The 18,787-nt window shown below is 41.3% G+C and overlaps 1 long non-coding RNA gene across 3 annotated transcripts in view; it reads left to right on the top strand.

Moving 5' to 3' along the window:
• Positions 1–18,787, top strand: part of LOC112058734 (uncharacterized) — a 467,231-nt gene that overhangs the window by 165,369 nt on the left and 283,075 nt on the right. For all 3 annotated transcript variants that reach the window (XR_010601232.1, XR_010601231.1, XR_010601233.1), the window contains one exon: positions 278–455. This is a non-coding gene — a long non-coding RNA (uncharacterized LOC112058734). The remainder of the gene's footprint in view (positions 1–277; positions 456–18,787) is intronic.

Here is an 18,787-nt window from a genome sequence, read left to right as displayed (position 1 = left end):
TGTACCCAATAATTTTATCCTACGTCTGTCTGTCAAGTTGCAGTTTTCCCATGGGCCATAGTTGCCTTAGTGGGTCATGGGACAGATAAATGGCTTTTTGCTTGAATCAACTGAACATTAGTTGAATTTGGATATTTACAATAAAGTTAATGAAGGTAATGTTTTAGAAACCTTCAATGTTATCAGCAATGGTGTGTTCTGGATGCATGCACAGACCACACTGATAAATGCATTTCTTGTAAGTTCAAACTTACCGTTTTTTTCCTCCTTTTCTCAGGTTCCGTGATGTCCATCCTTTCTTGGATTGCTGGCTCCAGCTCCTGTATAATGTGACAGTGTCCACTGTGCTGTTGATATGCCTTCTGTCATGGAGCCCTGCTTGCAACATGGGATGAAATCCTGGGCCCACTGAAGTCAAGGGCAGGATTACATCCAAGATGTTTACTCATGGTAGGGTAAGTAAAACTTTACAAAAATGTTAATTATTATTGATTCATACTGAAAAGCTTATAAAAGATTATCTTTAATATTATAATGTGTGAATGAATGTGTGTGTGTGTGTGTATATATATAAATACACACACACACACACACACACACACATATATATTATATTCCTTTTTATAGTATATAATACATTTAGCCTAAATAAAATAGGGACTATATATCTATATATACTATTCTGCCTATATCAGATAAGCGCTCTTTAAAATAAGTTAAAAAATACTGCTTATTATATAATTTTTAATAAATTAATAATGTATACAGTATTTAGCTATAATAAAAAAAATCTAACATTTTCCGGTACCAATAGCAGGTAAAGGTTTGCAAAGTTTTAATATCACTTTTTAATATCTTAAATGGTATTAATATCTTTAAAAAAAATCCCCCACAAAATATTAATAGCTTATACTTACATGACCTCCCTGTTTTAAATGTCTCCTCCATGCTCCAGCATGGAGTCCTGGGTGATGAGAATGCCATTACAGTGTATGAGGGGCCATCATTGAAGAATTAGTATCAGAAACTTAATCAGGATGGATGTTGTGGGACCTGGAAAAAAAACTAAATTTTGTATCTAATAAGTGCTGGATGTCCAGTCCTACCGTCCAATTTGGGAGATTCAACATATACAACTGGAGTTGAGAGAATTTTAAAAAAAGATTTTCAGATCACCTTTACCTTTAATATGTATATTTTTAATTTGACCATTCACATTCAATATACCTCTCTCTTGCATATTTTGGGATCTTGCTGGGTTGAGTAAAGTCAGCCAAACCCAGGAAGTTGTGCATGTGGGGGAATAATGGACTCCTCTATGCTCTGTTTCTAATTCAGGACTACCTGACCTGTAGTTAAAGGAAGAAAAATTGCTCTACTCTGTAAATATTCGATATGAGTGGCTAATATTTTCCTGCAGACTCATTAGTTTTCTTATAAATTACAAGAACCCATGTATATTTGGGATCCTGGAACATTCCTGCATCACACGGTTAACATGCCTGTATTTCTGAAAGGACTCAGTTAATTTATCAGCTCAGTTTTTAAAAGACCTCTTTAATTCATTGTGAAGCCTCAGATGACAGCAAAATGACCTTGTCTGTGAGTTGTATGGATACTTTACTTAATTTGGGACAGCTACAGTAACAGCAATTTTCTTAACTGAGAATAAATGTGAGTAGCATGATTGTTTTCAGCAGAGATACAAACCAGTTTCTCTGCTGACTTGCAAGCCCCTCAAATGCAATAATCCATATTTATCACCAGTAAAACTCCATGGACTTTAATGGAGTGGTTTAATCTTAGTCCACAGTGTTTTAAATATGTTGCATGATATGACACTGCCATATGTATATTTGACATAATTCCATTCCTTCAATGAAAAAATACATTCATATTTTCAGTTGGGAACATTATATCATAGTTTATACAGTTTTTTTCATGTCAGATAAAGGAATAAGATCAAAACTATAGATAGAGTCCATTGTGGACTAGAAGTGTGTGTGTGTGTGTGTGTGTATGTATATATATATAATATAAAAATATGATAGTTATTGACTTGGAAACTATATTGCTTAGGCCATGGTAATGGTATATGGAAACTCTCCACCTCTCGGCTATGTCATTGATTCAAATCTAGACCAGGTTAGTAATGATTAAAAATCAATACTATCTGCCAATATTTGGGTGACTGAGCACAGAGTTTTGCTGTCTCAGTCTAGTTGCTAGTATATTGGTGTTCTCATGACAAAGACCACCATCACAGCTAGCAGTAACTGATGTCTGGGTTGGAAGATTTGGCGGAAAATCCAAGGATGGGATAAGCATGGAGAGTCAACTATTTTCTCATTTCCTTGAGGTAGTTCTGTGAGAAGAGTGTGACTTCACAATGATGGGGGGAGACAGGGGAATTTGACAATTCTTCTAACTGTACTATGACTAAATAGAATACAAAGGCTGCCAATCCTGTAACTTTTCAAGCCCAAAATTCAGTTGCAATATATATATATAGCCATCTAAATAAAAGAATAAGAGACAGGAAGTTTTCTACTGTTCTGACATTTGTACACATGCTGGCCCTGATTCCCCTCTCACATCAGTTTTACACCAGTGTAACTACATTGACTTTGATGATTCAATGTAGTCATCCCAGACAAGTCTTTCAAACATGGTGGCACTTAATACATTCAGTCATTGTTTGCCAACAATACATATTTTCTAAAGCTTTTTACTAGCATAACTCTGCAGAGAGAGACGGAAATGAAAGGAGACAAATACATTCCAAAGCACGGTGTATAAAAGACTTCAGGAAACCACTGGAACAAATTCTGTTTTAGATTACTCCTGTATTTTTCTAAGTCCATAGAGTTTTAGGGCTTTTACTGACAGCAGAGTGTGACCCACAGTTTATGATGGAGGCACCCACATTCTGACCCTAAACTGCAGGAACATAGTATATTGGAAGTGGCTCTCAAAGTAGGTGGAGAGACCCCCCCAAATTTCTCCTTAGGTATGATCAGTCAGTGGGGTCAGGCTAGGACTGTACCTGCTTTGCTGCATACAGGGGAGTATTTTAAGCAAAATGGTGGCTTTGCAGGGGGATCTTCAGTTGAGGACTGTGATTTCGTGTTTTAAATTTCTTAATGACCACCATCTCTAAACTCCTGCATCTTGTATGGTGGAGGAGTTCATTCCATTGGAAAAACAGATCTTGCATGCAGAAGTGGTGTTTGTTTATGAAGGACAATATGGGAAGGATGGATGGAGGTTTGCTGCTAAATGAGGGATGGAGAAGAGTGGGCCGTATGTGTTTATCAGATAGGGGCGTGATAAAAGGGAAAACCCTGTGATTTGCCATTGGGGTCAGGATATTATCCCTGCAATTTCACATTAGAGTGTGTATGTTAAACATCTCCCCAGCATTTCATTATGCTAAGATTCCTATCTACCTGCAGGTCTGGCAGAATCATCCCAGGCTGCAGTGGGTATAAATAAGAGACTGAAACAGCTACAACCAGCAATCCATGCCATAATCCCTGTAAACTACAGACTTTTTGAAAAATAATCAGTAGATTTTTAACAGCATCTAGTTTCCTTAAACAATCTGGACACATTTGATAAAATTTCATCCAAGGTGCACTTGTTTATCTGCTGTTCATTTGTGGAGGTGGTCAGAAAATAATTTCTGTTCTGTGAGAAATGATGACATTTCAAAATTTGTTTTCATTTCAACAGAAAGTTGAAATTTTGAAACTTTTCAAAGAAAGAAAATTTTGAAACATTTTGATTTAGAAACACTAAAATGTTTAATTTGAATTATATTGAAACATTATCATATATATTAAATAAAATATATCCATATAATATTTTGATATTTAATATAATAGACAACGTGAAATGTTGTTACCTTGACAACACAAAATCTATGAAAACAAAATGAGAAAGTTGCAACATTTTGTTCTGACACTTATTCACTGACATGAACACATTCCTGAGAAACATCTTGATTTCAACAAAACTGCACTTTTCAATTGGGAAAACTGTTTCATCAAATTTTTTTCAACCAGATTCATTAGTCTGAGTACTGAGAGCTTTGAAATTTTTAGCAGGTTGGTAGTTATACTCCATAAGATCATAGAAAGGGGATACATTTGATAAGGGTATATAAATGACTCCATAAGGATGGTGAAATATCCTTGTTGGGAAAAAGTATGATACAGCAGTGGTGTGAAATATAAAAACAGCCCCTTCTTCAGGAGCATTTTTTTTAGCTGCTTGATTCCTGCTAATTCTCCCTATAACACGGCTGCCCTCTTATATGAATTCCCTTTCCAGGAGCTATTGCCCTATAGTGTCTATTTTGCAGCTGGTTGCTGCTTGCTACATCATCCTCTCTTCCAGTTAACAAGTGAACTTAATTTCTGTTATGTTCTGTCTAGTTTTCCCTTTCTTCCTCCTGAAGAGAAGGTAAATCTTCAGAGTAAGGCTCAGTTGATCACACATCAAAATGAATGGTGATAGTTGTTTTAAGGAGATTTTATTGGTAGGTACTAGATGTGTAGAATTTTACCTGTTGATATTTTTGTTGCAACTAGGTCGACTGAGCCTTTCTTCCAATCTGTTTTGTCAAACTATGAAAATAATCTTTTCTGAGATACAATTCTGCAGTTCTTATCCTAGTAATTGTTTTCTCTGGAACAATAAATCCAATAAGAATAATACCTTCAAGTGTAAACATGCCACCTGCTGCCCTATGCCACATATACAAACTACCTATTCATCAACCTAAAATCACATTTTAACCATGGAAACCTGAACGCGTACCTTTAGCTGTGTTTTATTACTGATAATGCCAGAAGAGTTCTCTACATCTAGGAAATTACAGTGATTGAAATACCTGTAATGTTTCATTTACCAACTTTTAGCCTGGCAGGGAGTCACTCTGATTACTCGCCTTGCACTATTTCTCTTCTTAATTCTTCTAAGATTTTCAAGACCGCTGCCACATTTTGTGTTTCCATTCTTTGGAGGGGTGTGTCCCTAACAGTCTATGGGATAAAAATTCAAAGTATTTTGTGAGGTTTTTGCTTCATGACTCTAACTACAGGGAATATACAGCTAAAACCAAATAGGATAATCTAAAATATGTTACCTTTACATGATCTGAAAGTCTAAAAAACTTATTTTCATTAATAATTAGTCTTCAAGTCTGAAGAAAAAATATCCAGAATCTTTTCTTTAGTATCCTTATGATAGCACATTGCCTGGGATTTCTAGGAATCTGGGCCTTGCATAGTAGCTACTGTCTTGAGGAAACCAGGATGGTTGACATGACATAAATAATAGAGAAGCACACTTAATTGTGCTATTGCAACAATTACCAGGAGATTTCCTCACACAGACATGCACATAGAAGATGCCATCGTCAGGTGCTTACTCAGTGCCATTGTCACCTCACACATGGACTATGTATACACTTGGTGCTAGGTGTGTGCTTCCCAGCTTGCGTAGATGTGCTCACACTTACTCTTCTTGAAGGAAGAGGGGGGCTAATGTCAGGGTATCCCCCTCCCCCCTGCTCCTGCACCCCGCTTACCCCACCTTCCATAGAACAGGGCTCAGGATGGAGGGAGCTTGCAGCAGCTGTGGTCTCAGCAAGCTGATCTAATTAACAAGGCAGTATACTTAAGGGAAATGCGCATATCTCCCTCCATTCCTGCTGCCTGGCAGAGTGAGAGAGTTAACCCTTGAGGGCTCAGCCAATTGCTAGTTCATCATTTAACAGTAAGGGAAATATCCTACCCTCTGACTCCTTCACCTCAACCAAGCTTCACAACCATCATCACTGTGTACCGGTATTAAATTGTTTGTTTAAAACTTATACTGTGTGTGTATATATATATATATATATATATATATAATATAGTCTTTTGTCTGGTGAAAAAAGATTCTCTGGAACCTAACCCCCTCATTTACATTAATTCTTATGGGGAAATTGGATTCGCTTAACATCGTTTTGCTTAAAGTCACATTTTTGAGGAACATAACTACAACGTTAAGTGGGGAGTTACTGTATACTACTATTTTTAGCTCTGTAGCTCAGCAAGAGCTAGCCCAAATATGTCTACAAGACCTGGCAACCACCCCCTAGTTCTGAGTGTAGACATAGCCCATGCAATAACAGTTTCAGTATGTATTATGATCTAAAGTGACATTAATCAAAGAGTCATGGAATCGTAGGACTGGAAGGGACCTCGAGAGGTAATATAGTCCAGTCCCCTGCACTCATGGCAGGACTAAGTATTATCTAGACCATCCCTGACAGGTGTTTGGAGATTTTTAAGAATAAGTTAGACAATGCTGAAAATTCCACAGACTCCGTAGGCAATTTATTACAGTGCTTAACTGCACTGACACTTAGGAAGTTTCTCCTGCTGTTCAACCTAAACCACACTTGCTGCAGTTTAAGCCCATTGCTTCTTGTCCTATCCTCAGAGGTTAAAGAGAACAATTCCTCTCCCTTCTCCTTGTAGTAACTTTTATATACTTGAAAATAGTTATGTCCCCTCTCAGTCTTCTCTTCTCCAGACTAAACAAATCCAATTTTTTCAATCTTTCCTCATAGCTCATGTTTTCTAGACGTTAATAATTTTTGTTGCTCTCCTCTGGACTTTCTCCATTTTGTCCACATCTTTCCTGAGATGTGGCACCCAAAACTGGACACAGTACCCCAGCTGAGGCTGTATCCGCGCGGAGTATTACTCGTGTCTTGCTTACAACACTCCTGCTAACACATCCCAGAAAAATGTGTGCTTTTTTTTGAAACAGTGTTACACTTGTTGACTCTTAGCTTGTGATCCACTTGGACCCCCAGATTCCTTTCTGCAGTCCTCCTTCCTAGGCAGTCATTTCCCATTGAATTTCATTCTAATTTCTTCAGATCATTTCTCCAGTTTGTTCAAATCATTTTGAATTTTAATCCTACCCTCCAAAGCACTTGCAACCCTTCCAAGCTTAGTATCATCTGCAAAGCTTGAGTGTACTCTCTATGCCATTATCTAAATCGTTGATGAAGATTTTGAACAGAACCGGACCCAGAACCGATCCCTGTGGAACCACACTCAATATGCCCTTTCAGCTTGACTGTGGATCATGGATAACTACTCTCTGTAATGGTTTTCCAACCAGTTATGCACCCACCCTACAGTAGCTCCATCTAGATTGTATTTGCTTAGTTTGTTTATGAGAAGGTCATGCATGACGGTATCAAAAGCCTTACTAAACTCAAGATATGCCACATCTATCACTTCTCCCCTATCCATGAGGCTTGTTACCCTGTCAAAGGAAGCTATTAGGTTGGTTTGACATGATTTGTTCTTGACAAATCCATGCTGACTGTTACTTATCACCTTATTAACTTCTAGGTGTTTGCAAATTGATTGCTTAATTATTTGCTCCATTATCTTTCTGGGTACCAAAGTTAAACTGACTGGTCTGTAATTCCCCAGGTTGTCCTTATTTCCCTTTATAGATTGGCATTATATTTGCCCTTTTCCAAAGATAATCGCTAATGACTCAGATATCTCCTCAATCAGCTCCTTGAGTATTCTAGGATGTATTTCGTCAGGTCCTGATGAATTGAAGACATCTAACTTGTCTAAGTAATTTTTAACTTGTTCTTTCCCTATTTTAGCCTCTGATCCTACCTCATTTTCACTGTTAGACATCCAATCGCTACTAATCTTTTTGGTGAAAACTGAAAAGAAAAGTCATTTAGCACTTTGTCATTTCCACATTTTCTATTACTGTTTTCCCACCCTCATTGAGTAACTGGCCTACCGTGTCCTTGGTCTTCCTCTTGCTTCTAATGTATTTTGTGATACAGCAGGCCAGGGAGCAGTGGGAGAGGGGAGATATATAAGCCCTATGCTGATTAAGGCATGGTTCCCTGTAGACTAGGGAAAGTTACTATAGGTTAATTGGAGCACCTGTAGTCAATTAAGGCCCTGTCAGGAACCTAATTTCCCCCACCCCCCCATCCCCCCGCTTCAGGCAGACAGTGTAGTGTGAGGAAGGAGAGAGGACTGGAGTTTGGAGGTGCGTTGCTGAGAATTGAAAGACCAGAGAACTGGAGGAAGGGAGACCCTGCCTCAGCAGAGCAGGGAGACTCTCTCTCCCCCAGCGTCAAGGACTGAGGGTAACCCTACCCCAGGGGGAAGAGCATAAGAAACCCCCAGGGGTTGAGAGGTGTTGGGGCTCAGAGTGAGGAGCAATCCCAGACCCCTTCCCTGCTTCCCTTCTCTACCACCTTCCTGGGCCACTAGTGGGGCCCTTGGCACCCCAAGAGCAGGGGCAAAGGGTGGTGTCCTAGCCCCCCACCAAGAAAAGCACGGGACCCACCATACCAACATCGTCCATTTTGCCATAATTTGTAGAATGTTTTCTTGTTACCCTTTATGTCTCTAGTTAATTTAATCTAATTTTGTGCCTTGGCATTTCTAATTTTGTCCCTACATACTTGTGTTATTTGTTTATATTCATCCTTTGTGATTTGACCTCCACCTTTTTGTAGGACTCTCTTTTGAGTTCAGATAATTGAAGATCTTCTAGTTAAACCAGGATGGTCTCTTGCCATACCTCTTATCTTTCCTATGCAGTGGAATAGTTTGCCCTTAATAATGTCTCTTTGAAAAACTACCAAATCTCTTGAACTGTTTTTCTCCTTAGACCTGCTTCCCATGGGATTTTACCTATGAACTCCCTGAATTTGCTAAAGTCTGCCTTCTTGAAATCTGTTGTCTTTGCTGTGCTGTTTTCCCTCCTGCCATTCCTTAGAATCATTAATGCTACCATTTCCTGATCACTTTCACCTACGCTACCTTCCATTTTCAATTTTTTTACCAGTTCCTCCCTATTTGTAAAAATCAAATCTAGAACAGCCTCTCTTCTAGTAGAATCTGCTACCTTCTGAAATAAAAAAAAAATTATCTCCAATACGTTCCAAGAACTTTTCAGATAATCTGTGTTCTGCCAAGTTATTTTCCCAACAGATGTCTGGATAGTCAAAGTCCTCCATCACTAAGTCCTGTGCTTTGGATGATTTTGTTAATTGTTTAAAAAAGACTCATCCACCTCTTCTTCCTGGTTAGGTGGTAGACTGTAGTAGACCCCGACCATGACATCACCCTTGTTTTTTACCCCTTTTATTCTTACCTAATGACAGTTGAGGTATGTCACTACTATAAATAATAGAAGTAGTACACCTCCTCCATTCATATTCTTCTTCTGTGTTCCATCTTTTTTAGAGTGGGAGAAAGCCATCCCCAGTCTTTCATCTAGTCCAAGAATCTCCTCTATAATGAGGGGTTTCCTGAGGATTTCCAGACAGACCCATGCCTCCTCTATCTTTTCTCTGACAAAGTTACAACTATCAGAGCAACAGCCACCTACTGGCTACGCCTCACACAAAATCAATCCTTCATTAATTTTTAAAGTAAAAAAATAATGTGGATTGGGTGTTAGGCAAAGGTTGGGTCAACTAAAAAAAGCTGAATTAGTCAGATTATGGGTTCCATCCTGGCTGTAATTGCAAATGTAATTAAGAGGTGCTGGGGATATGTTGCTAACATAGGTGCTAGAACTAGGGATGATGGTGATGCTACCACACCTCCTGGCTTTAAGTGGTTTCCATCATACACAGGGTTTTCAGTTTGGTTCAATGGATCTCAGCACCCCCACTATACAAATTGTTCCAGTACCCTGGCTTGCTAATCTTTTCAATTCCCATTGCATGTCTACAATGGCAATTGCACCAACAAGGAAGGAATTTTCCTCCATCTGGCCTGCCTCTAATAATGGGCTTTCTGAGACTTGGGATCAGGCTTGAAGTGCCAACTTTTCAAGCAGCAAAAGAGTATTATATGACCAAAAATCTGTATTTGTAGTTGAAAGTTAGAGGGAAAATAAGTATTGATATTTGCCCACAGTGTACTCAGAAGCAAAACGAGATTCCTGGTAGAAACAAAATCAGAAGTAAAAATACTTTCCATGCAGTTTAACTGTAAGTGGTCTTATTTTTCACTTGGGTGTCCTAGTTTGGACTTCCTGTATTGAAGAAACGCTTTTCTTTCCCTCAATATAACTTTCCAAATAACTAGGCCCTTAACTGGTTTCCATGAGAAGTTGTTTAAACATTTTAAGCACACTTCCCCTACAGAAGAGCTGTATAGGTAAAGAGCAGAGGTTTGCTAAACTCCAGTGTGGAACCAGCAGGGGCAGCTCCAGGCACGCGCACCTTTGGCGGCATGCCTGTGGTAGGTACGCCGGTCCCGCGGCTTCGGTGGCAATTCGGCGGCAGGTATGTCGAAGGTGCAGGACAGGAGGACTTCCAGCAGGCATGCCGCCAAATCCACGTTACCAGTGGACCTCCCACAGGCATGCCGCCGAAGGCTGCCTCACTGCTGTGCTTGGGGCGGCAAAATACATAGAGCCACCCCTGGGAACCAGTAACATTTAGGTCATCAGTCTAATACTCCCTACTGAGAGCTATCCTGGCATTGTGTATGTGTGTGTGTGTGTGAGAGAGTGAATCCTTTTAAACGTTGGTTTTCTTTTTCTCATTAGTCTCGCAGAACTTACTTCTGGTAGAAATGAAATGGGGGAGAAAGATAACTAAAACATCCTCTGTGAGAAGCCTTGGTACAAAGGTAGCTACAATGGCCTAGGCAGCTGTGAGATCATTGGCTCCACAATTTTTTGCTTGCTGTGCTGATGTCAAGGCCCTAGGCTCTGAAGTCACTGGCTCAGTGCACTTGCTGGGACGATGTCATGTCCCAAGGCTTTGTGAAGTTACTGGCTCACCCAGCTGAAACTGGCCTTATTTGTGCGCACTTGCCTTGAATGAGGGGGAAAATAAGGTTTGCGGTTTTTTATCAGTATCAGGGAAAGCTGACATTACTGTGGATCTTTCACATGTGAGATGAAAAAGGTAAATGCTAAAATGTGGAAAAGTGTCTGCCTGCCTGGTCTGAGCATTCTTTTTTCAATGATGTAGCAAGGAGAAATGCAACAAGAAAACAAATACTGGTGAAAATGGCTGGTGAGAAGTGACATTTCTATGGCTGGTGAAAAGTTGACATTTAGGCTCCCTTCCTATGAATTTTCTCTTCCTGCTTTGGGGAAAGGAAGAAGTAGCATATCGGCCTGGTTTAGAAAAATCTTGTGATAACAAAGACACCAGCAACACCATCACAGGACCTAACCAGATCAGCTACAACATCACCGGCTCATTCACCTGCATGTCCACCAATGTTATATATGCCATCATGTGCCAGCAATGCCCCTCTGCTATGTACATTGGCCAAACTGGACAGTCACTACGCAAGAGGATAAATGGACACAAGTCAGATATCAGGAATGGCAATATACAAAAACCTGTAGGAGAACACTTCAACCTCCCTGGCCACACAATAGCAGATGTAAAGGTAGGCATCTTACAGCAAAAAAACTTCAGGACCAGACTCCAAAGAGAAACTGCTGAGCTCCAGTTCATTTGCAAATTTGACACCATCAGTTCAGGATTAAACAAAGACTGTGAATGGCTATCCAACTACAGAAGCAGTTTCTCCTCCCTTGGTGTTCACACCTCAACTGCTAGCAGAGCACCTCACCCTCCCTGATTGAACTAACCTTGTTATCTCCATAGTGATTTATACCTGCCTCTGGACATTTCCATTACTTGCATCTGAAGAAGTTAGGTTCTGACCCACGAAAGCTTATGCTCCCAATACTTCTGTTAGTCTTAAAGGTGCCACAGGACCCTCTGTTGCTTTTTAAAGACACTGCAGGAATTCAGCTTATGACTACTCTTACATGGACCAAATGAAGGTAAAGTTTATTGCTTTATCCCACACATAGACCCCAATAAAAATAAACACTGAAACCAGTACCTTCTTGTGTGTCTGGTTTGTATGTATCCCATACTCACGAGCAGCAGGGTGGGAAGGAAGAAACAGGAGGAAGTTGGTGTTTCCGAGGCAATGTGATGCAGGGAAGATATTTGAGAAAAGGCCATAAGTTTAACTTCAAACTCAGTCTTCTTCATATATAAATAATATATTATTGACTTTACCATTAAACGCATGCTTGTGTGTAACTTTCTTAATTTAGAGGAAATCTGAGTTCAAATGGTGCATTTTGAGTGCAATACTGAGGATTTGGGTGTTCACTCTGTAGATGATGATATGCTACAATTTAAAAGGAGTTTGTGGAGCTCAAGTATCTAAGTGTTTGGTTGTTATGTTTGGATGATGACATGTATGGTAAGGTTGGTGTGGATTTAATGGTGACTTAACTTGTGTTTGCATTGATTTTTAGTGATTGCAGTGGTAGAAAATGCAGGTAGCCAGTCTTATCTCTAAGTTAATGGCTTTTTTTGCGTGTAGGAGAAAAGGTTTGATTTTCCTAGCCACCCAACATTGTAAGGAAGACAAAGCTGACTTTGCATAATGGTACCTCCTGTAGGGTTTCCTCCTACTTCTTGACGAAAGAAGATATGCCCATAAATGAAGAAGTAGCTGATATGACCCCCAAGCATTGTGCTTCTTCCAGATTCATACAGATTTCTGGATATGTTGGAGGCACAGTACTATCTATGTGGATATTCTGTTACTTGATATTGGCTCCAGGTCGTGTGCTGATCTTCCCAGATCCTTGTCAGCAGTTTCTCAGTCCTAAAAAATAATGGCACCTTCCTGTTTAATTTGGCATTGTCCTTTATTTAATTAAGCTCTTAAATGAAATATCTTTGGCAGGGCTGAGTCACAGATTCAGAGTCCAGAAGGGGTCATTGTGATCATCTAGTCTGACACCCTTTATAAGACAGGCCATAAATCTTCCCCAAAATAATTTCTAAAGCAGATCTTTTTAAAAAAAACATCCAATTTTGATTTTAAAACTGTCAGTGATGGAGAATCCACTACGGACCTTGGTAAATTGTTCCAATGGTTAATTACTCCTACTGTTAAAAATGTAAGCCTTATTTCCAGTCTGAATTTGTCTAGCTTCAACCTTTAGTCATTGGATCATGTTATAACTTTCTCTGCTAGACTGAAGAGCCCATTATTATATATGTATTCCCCAAGTAGGTTCTTGTAGACTGTAATCAAGTTACCTTTTAACCTCTCTTCATTAAGGTAAATAGATTGAGCTCTTTGAATCTATCACTATAAGGCATTCTTTAACCATTCTCATGGCTCTTCTCCGAACCCTCTCCAATTTATCAACATCGTGACATTGTTTGGCATGCTCCGTCTATTGCACAGTGCTGTCGATGCCAGCAGTGCTCTGTAAATAATTACAAATCATGCTTCTCCTCATTCTCAAAACAATCCTTTGTCAGTGACAGACATAAGGCACCAGTGAAACTACCCTTGTATTTTCCTTTCTGAGGCATACAACTGTATGTTTTTCTTGTGCACCATAGGCATTTTGTATTAATTTAAATGGAATAAAGTCAAAGATGTTAACATGACACTGTCACTGTCCAACATTAAATAGTGTTAAACAAGCAGGGCTGGCGCAACCCATTAGGTGACCTAGGCAGTCGCCTAGGGCGCTAACATTTGGGGGGCGGTGACTGCAGCAGCCGGATCTTTGGCTGCCCCGGTCGGCGGTGGCATTTTGGGGGTGGGACCTTCCACCGCCTCTGTCGGAGGCGGCATTTTGGGGGTGGGACCTTCCGCCGCCTACAGCGGCAAAAAAGCTGGCGGCGCTCCTGTAAACAAGGTTTGGGGTTTGTATACAGAGAGCTCAGTCTGCATAGAATCATAACTAACACCATTAATAATCTTTTAAACCTGTTTTTAAAGATACAGAGAAGAAGGGGGAAATAAGGCTTTTAACATTTCTTGTTCCCTTTTCCTCTAGCCATAGAGAATTTTACAAAGAAACCCTCCTTTGCACACACACCCCCATTTGACAGTCTGTTAGATTATGTTAATAATTGGTAATAACAATTCTTTCTGGGAAAGAGAGAATAAGTTAGTAGAAATGGGCTGGAACTGTTGTTTTTATGGTTGTTAAAATCTACTACTGTTTTTTAGAAGACAGAAGATAAGTGCACAGGACGGGAGTGAAAAGAACAGCAAAGATAGAACATGAAGATTCTGTCTCTAGTGTTGACTTGCACTTGATCTCACTGGTGGAGAAACAAAGGCACAGCACACAGTCTTTATAGACACTCTGAAACCCAGCAAACTCTCCCAGCATCATGCTATTTAGGGCACTGCTTTTAGCTGCCTTTGGTCACAGGCTTAAAAAATTTTCAGTGTTGGCCATCTAAGCCAGACTCCTATTAGGCAGAAGGAAAAAGGAGAGGGTTAGGAAAGAGACGAAAGAAGGTGGGGAAGGAAAAGGACACATGGGGATTGGAAGGGAAGAGAGAAATTCTACCATTCTAGCAGTTATTTGGGATATTTAGCTGGAACTGGTGGAGGTGGTGATGTCATCCGCTCCCTCTCTTAGACCTGTTCTAGTTAGGACATGTCTCAGGATTAGGATGATGAAGGCTGAGTGGTGTCAATGGATCCTGGGTCCCAGAAGAAGTGCGTATGGCAGCCATGATGGTGAAGCTCGTTCCTTCCTGTTGCCCATCTTTTAGTCAGTCAGCGCTAGGGTGACCAGATGTCCAGATTTTATTGGGACTGTCCCGATATTTCCTTGTTTGTCCCGCGTCCCGACTGATGTCCCGACTCCGCCCCCTCCTCCCCCCATTGGCTCCCTCCCCGAATCCTCGCCTCTTCCCCAGGCTCACCATTCCTCCTCCCTCCACAAGCACTGGAGGGAGTCCCCAGAGACGCAGGGGAAGCGCGGGGCCGGGGTGAGTGAGAGTCCGGCCTGGCCCCAGTGCAGGCAGGACTCAGTCGGGCGGTAGGGAGAGTAGGGGGGCGGCCTGCGGGACCAGGTGGCGGCTGTTCTCCCCCTCTGGGCAGCGGGACTTGGGAGCAGCCACTGCTGCAGCTCCCACTGCCGCGGGGGGAGGAAGCGGCCGATGGCCAAGCTTGGCGGCTGCGGCTCTGGCACCCCGGCCCCAAGCCCGGGCCTGCTGTGGGGACCCAGTCAGTGCGCACGCTGCGCCCAGCCCCTGGCCAGTCGCGTCTGGGCTGCTGCCCAGCTGGTGCAATCCCACGGCGGCCCCCGGGCGGAGGCATCGGCAGCCCAGGCCCATTCGTTCTCCTGCGGGACCCGAGGGGGATGGGGGGGCTGGGGCCTGTTGCCCCCACTCCGGGGCCGCTGCGGCAGTGGGAGCTGCAGCAGCGGCTGCTCCCGAGTCCCGCTGCCCCTGGGGGCAGAACAGCCACCACCTGGCCCCGCGGGCCGCCCCCCTTCTCTCCCTACCACCCGACTGAGTCCTGCCTGCTCGGGCCCAGGCCGGACTCTCACTCACTCTGGCCCCGCGCTTCCCCTGCATCTCCCGGGCCTCCCTCCAGCGCTTGTGGAAGAAGGGTGTTTTTTGTTGTTGTTTTTTTGCCCTCCCCCTCCCGTCACACCCTCCCCCCCCACCCCCCGCGTCCCGATATTTGACTTGGGTGATCTGGTCACCCTAGTCAGCGCCTGTGTCCGTTAGCTTTTTAAGGACCCCAAAAGGGAGTGATGGGCAGAATAGCGCACCCCTTTCAATTAGGCTTAATTTCTGATACACAAATTTTGGTTCATTGATTTCTGGTCCCATATTTTTTTTGTGTACCAGGCATGATTTTAATGCACCCCTTGAATTATGTAAGGTCTTTTTGTTCATACTAATTCAGACTCTGTTTCCCTTTTGCACCTTTCCCCATCAACATGTTTGTTATAGGTTATTGTGACAGTTTATAAACGTTCACTCACTTTTTATAGTTTAGCTTACAATTAGGTTCAATTTGTAGGTCCTATTATTACAAGAGGCGCCTGGTCTTTGAAAAATGTACTACTTGTGTTTTGTTGAGTATAAAACAAGAGAAAACCTTTCCCACTTGAGTTAATAGTGCAAATTCTTACACCAATCGGAAGATATCAGAAAGTAAATGACTTGATTCTCTGATTGGCTTTGTTAGGAGAAGAATCTGATTCAATATCAGCAATTAGGTTACAGTTTAAAAACAAAGGGATTACTGAGAGGTGTACTCACCAAATCCTAAGCAAATACTTGAGAACATGTCTTCTTAGAAACAGGAGATGATATGTAGTTCTAATATTAGAATATTCTAGAACAGTCAAATCTTATGATGAATACAATAGACAGAATGTTTCACTGGTCTGTCAAGTTGAGTCCCTTCCAGTGGTCATTGGTTTACTCAAAGATGTTTTTAGTGCGTATTTTCCACCATCAGAAATAATTTTAAAGAGCATTTAGAACAAAAAACAGCCTTCTAAAATTTATTTAAAAGATTAGCGGTTCACTTTAATTTGTTAAGATCATTGTTCATTTTATCAAATTATACTGCATGACATTTGATGAAATCATTTCCCCAGTCAGAAATTAACTTCATCTGTGTGGTTTTACTTTATAAAGCTGCTTATTAGTCATAGCAATGAGCCCTGCAAACTTTATGTATGGTAGAGAGTAAAAAATATGAGCTGCTGTCTGTGCTCATAGCGGTACTTGACGTAACAAAGTGTAGGCGGTAAGGCTGTGAAAGCCAATACCCATCAGCTTAACAGGAAAAACACAGAAGCAACAGCTCAAAACACTGATTCATTATCTTTTCAATCTGTAACTGATTTGTGCTGCATAAAATCATTTAAGTTAAATATGAACCTTGATAATCATCATAGCCTCAATCTGTGAGCTGAATTCACATTTTCCTGAGGAAGCCTTGATTTTGATAGACTGGAAAAACCTATCATAAATTAGTCTCCCTTTCACTTTTGTTCACACAAACATCCTCACTCTTCCAGTTAATATTGGTATAGGGTGTGACACACCAATGCAAATCAGGAGGAACTCCAGTGAAGTTTGTGGGTTACACTGGTGTAAGTGAGAGACAATTCAGGCCTATGTATCTATACACAGAAAAGCACTGGCTTTTTCAGATTCACCCAAGAGTGATATGTGTTACTTTCCTGACTAGCATGACTGGCACATGGTTTTGCATGCCAAGTTGCATCAGGCTGTCACCAAAAGAAAACAAATTAAATAATTCACCCTTGCTTGCTCCTTGACCCGATCCTCATCTGCACAAAATACAATTCAGGGTTAGAGTGATATAAAAGTGGCTTTAAACTACCTTTGTGCTCCCTGAACGTGGGCTGAGTGCATAAGCCAAATCCCTCAGTATGAGTTAGAGCAGTCTGAGGGTTTCTCTAAGTTGCTTCAGCTGCCAGTGTTCCGAGCCAGGAATTTCCAGGCCACAGGAACCCCTGGGCATGCCTATTTTCACTGATGACATACACTGCACCAGCTTTACACCCCTGGAGGACTCCCCCCCCCTACACCCTCCCACACCCCTTCATAACAGGGAAATCTTCCTGTGTCTGGCTACCCAGTATATAGGGGTGCTTTGCTGTGGTGGTGTGACACACATTGTCCACACCGCAGTGCAGAATCTGGCTTCTTGGCGGTTTTTAAGGCCCGGCTTGACAAAGCCCTGGATGGGATGATTTAGTTGGGAATTGGTCCTGCTTTGAGCAGGGGGTTGGACTAGATGACCTCCTGAGGTCCCTTCCAACCCAGATATTCTATGATTCTCTATCCAGACAGAATGAAAGAAGGCATGTGACACCACTGATATCCAATGAAGCACCCAGTTCAAAGAAATAGAATGCAACAAACTGGATTCAATCTCTTCAGAGAACAAATAGTTATTTTTTGATGTGACTGGAACAAGGGCATTTCTGTATCCAATTTCTAATCAATGGCCTCTGTAAATTGTCCTATAGTGAAAACCAAAAGGCAGGTACATGCTCTGTTAATATCCAATTTCTCAGTTCTTCTAATGTTGTCAACTCAGAAATACTGTACAAATAAATTATTGTTAATGGGGGAAATAGGAAACTCAGAAGGCCATGATGGAGTTTGAAGTGTTACTAACAGGAAGGATTGATGCCATTTATTTCACCTGATTCTTGAGTAAAAGTCTTATCATTTTAATCATGCTCACTACTTTTTGCCTGTCACTTAAACATTTTCTATTAAAGCTGGCTAATATTGATTCTGTCTCACTGTATCCGCTTAGAATTGGACCCCCCAAAAATCCTGTATCTTAATTCCCTACAAAATTTGGATCCAGATCTGAACTTTGCATCTCGGGGCCACATGTTTAGTACTTATGAACTCCTAAAAGTAGTGAGCACAGATTGTAATGAGACAGTGCTATTGTTATAGAGCCAGGTTCAGCTCTAGTATAATTTCACCGACTGCAGCAGAGTTACACCAATGATGGATCATTTTTTATGGTGCTCTAACCTGCCTGAGAATTCTACCCCAATGCAAAATCACCCTAGGAGAATTCCCACATATGTTGGGGAATTGTTTGTGTAAATGGCTCAGTCTCGAGAGGGATTGTAATGTATCTTCTTGTAAAAGGAAGATGTGCCAGAAATAGAGAGCATGGTGTACACATAAATATGTGGATAAGGGAAACAATGCTATACTGTGCATGGTAGAAGGCGCTATCTCTGTGCAGGACCAGGGAGCAACTGATATCTCTTTGTTAATCGCAGATGGAATAGTCTGACACCTACCATGTTGCTTCTGTATCAAGTGGTCAGTAAACTCCAGTAAACTCATTTGTGTAATTAATGTTTTTGG

Source organism: Chrysemys picta, chromosome 5, assembly GCF_011386835.1.
Source record: "Chrysemys picta bellii isolate R12L10 chromosome 5, ASM1138683v2, whole genome shotgun sequence".
Lineage (NCBI taxonomy): Eukaryota > Metazoa > Chordata > Testudines > Emydidae > Chrysemys > Chrysemys picta.
This window is presented reverse-complemented; position numbering and strand designations above follow the sequence as displayed.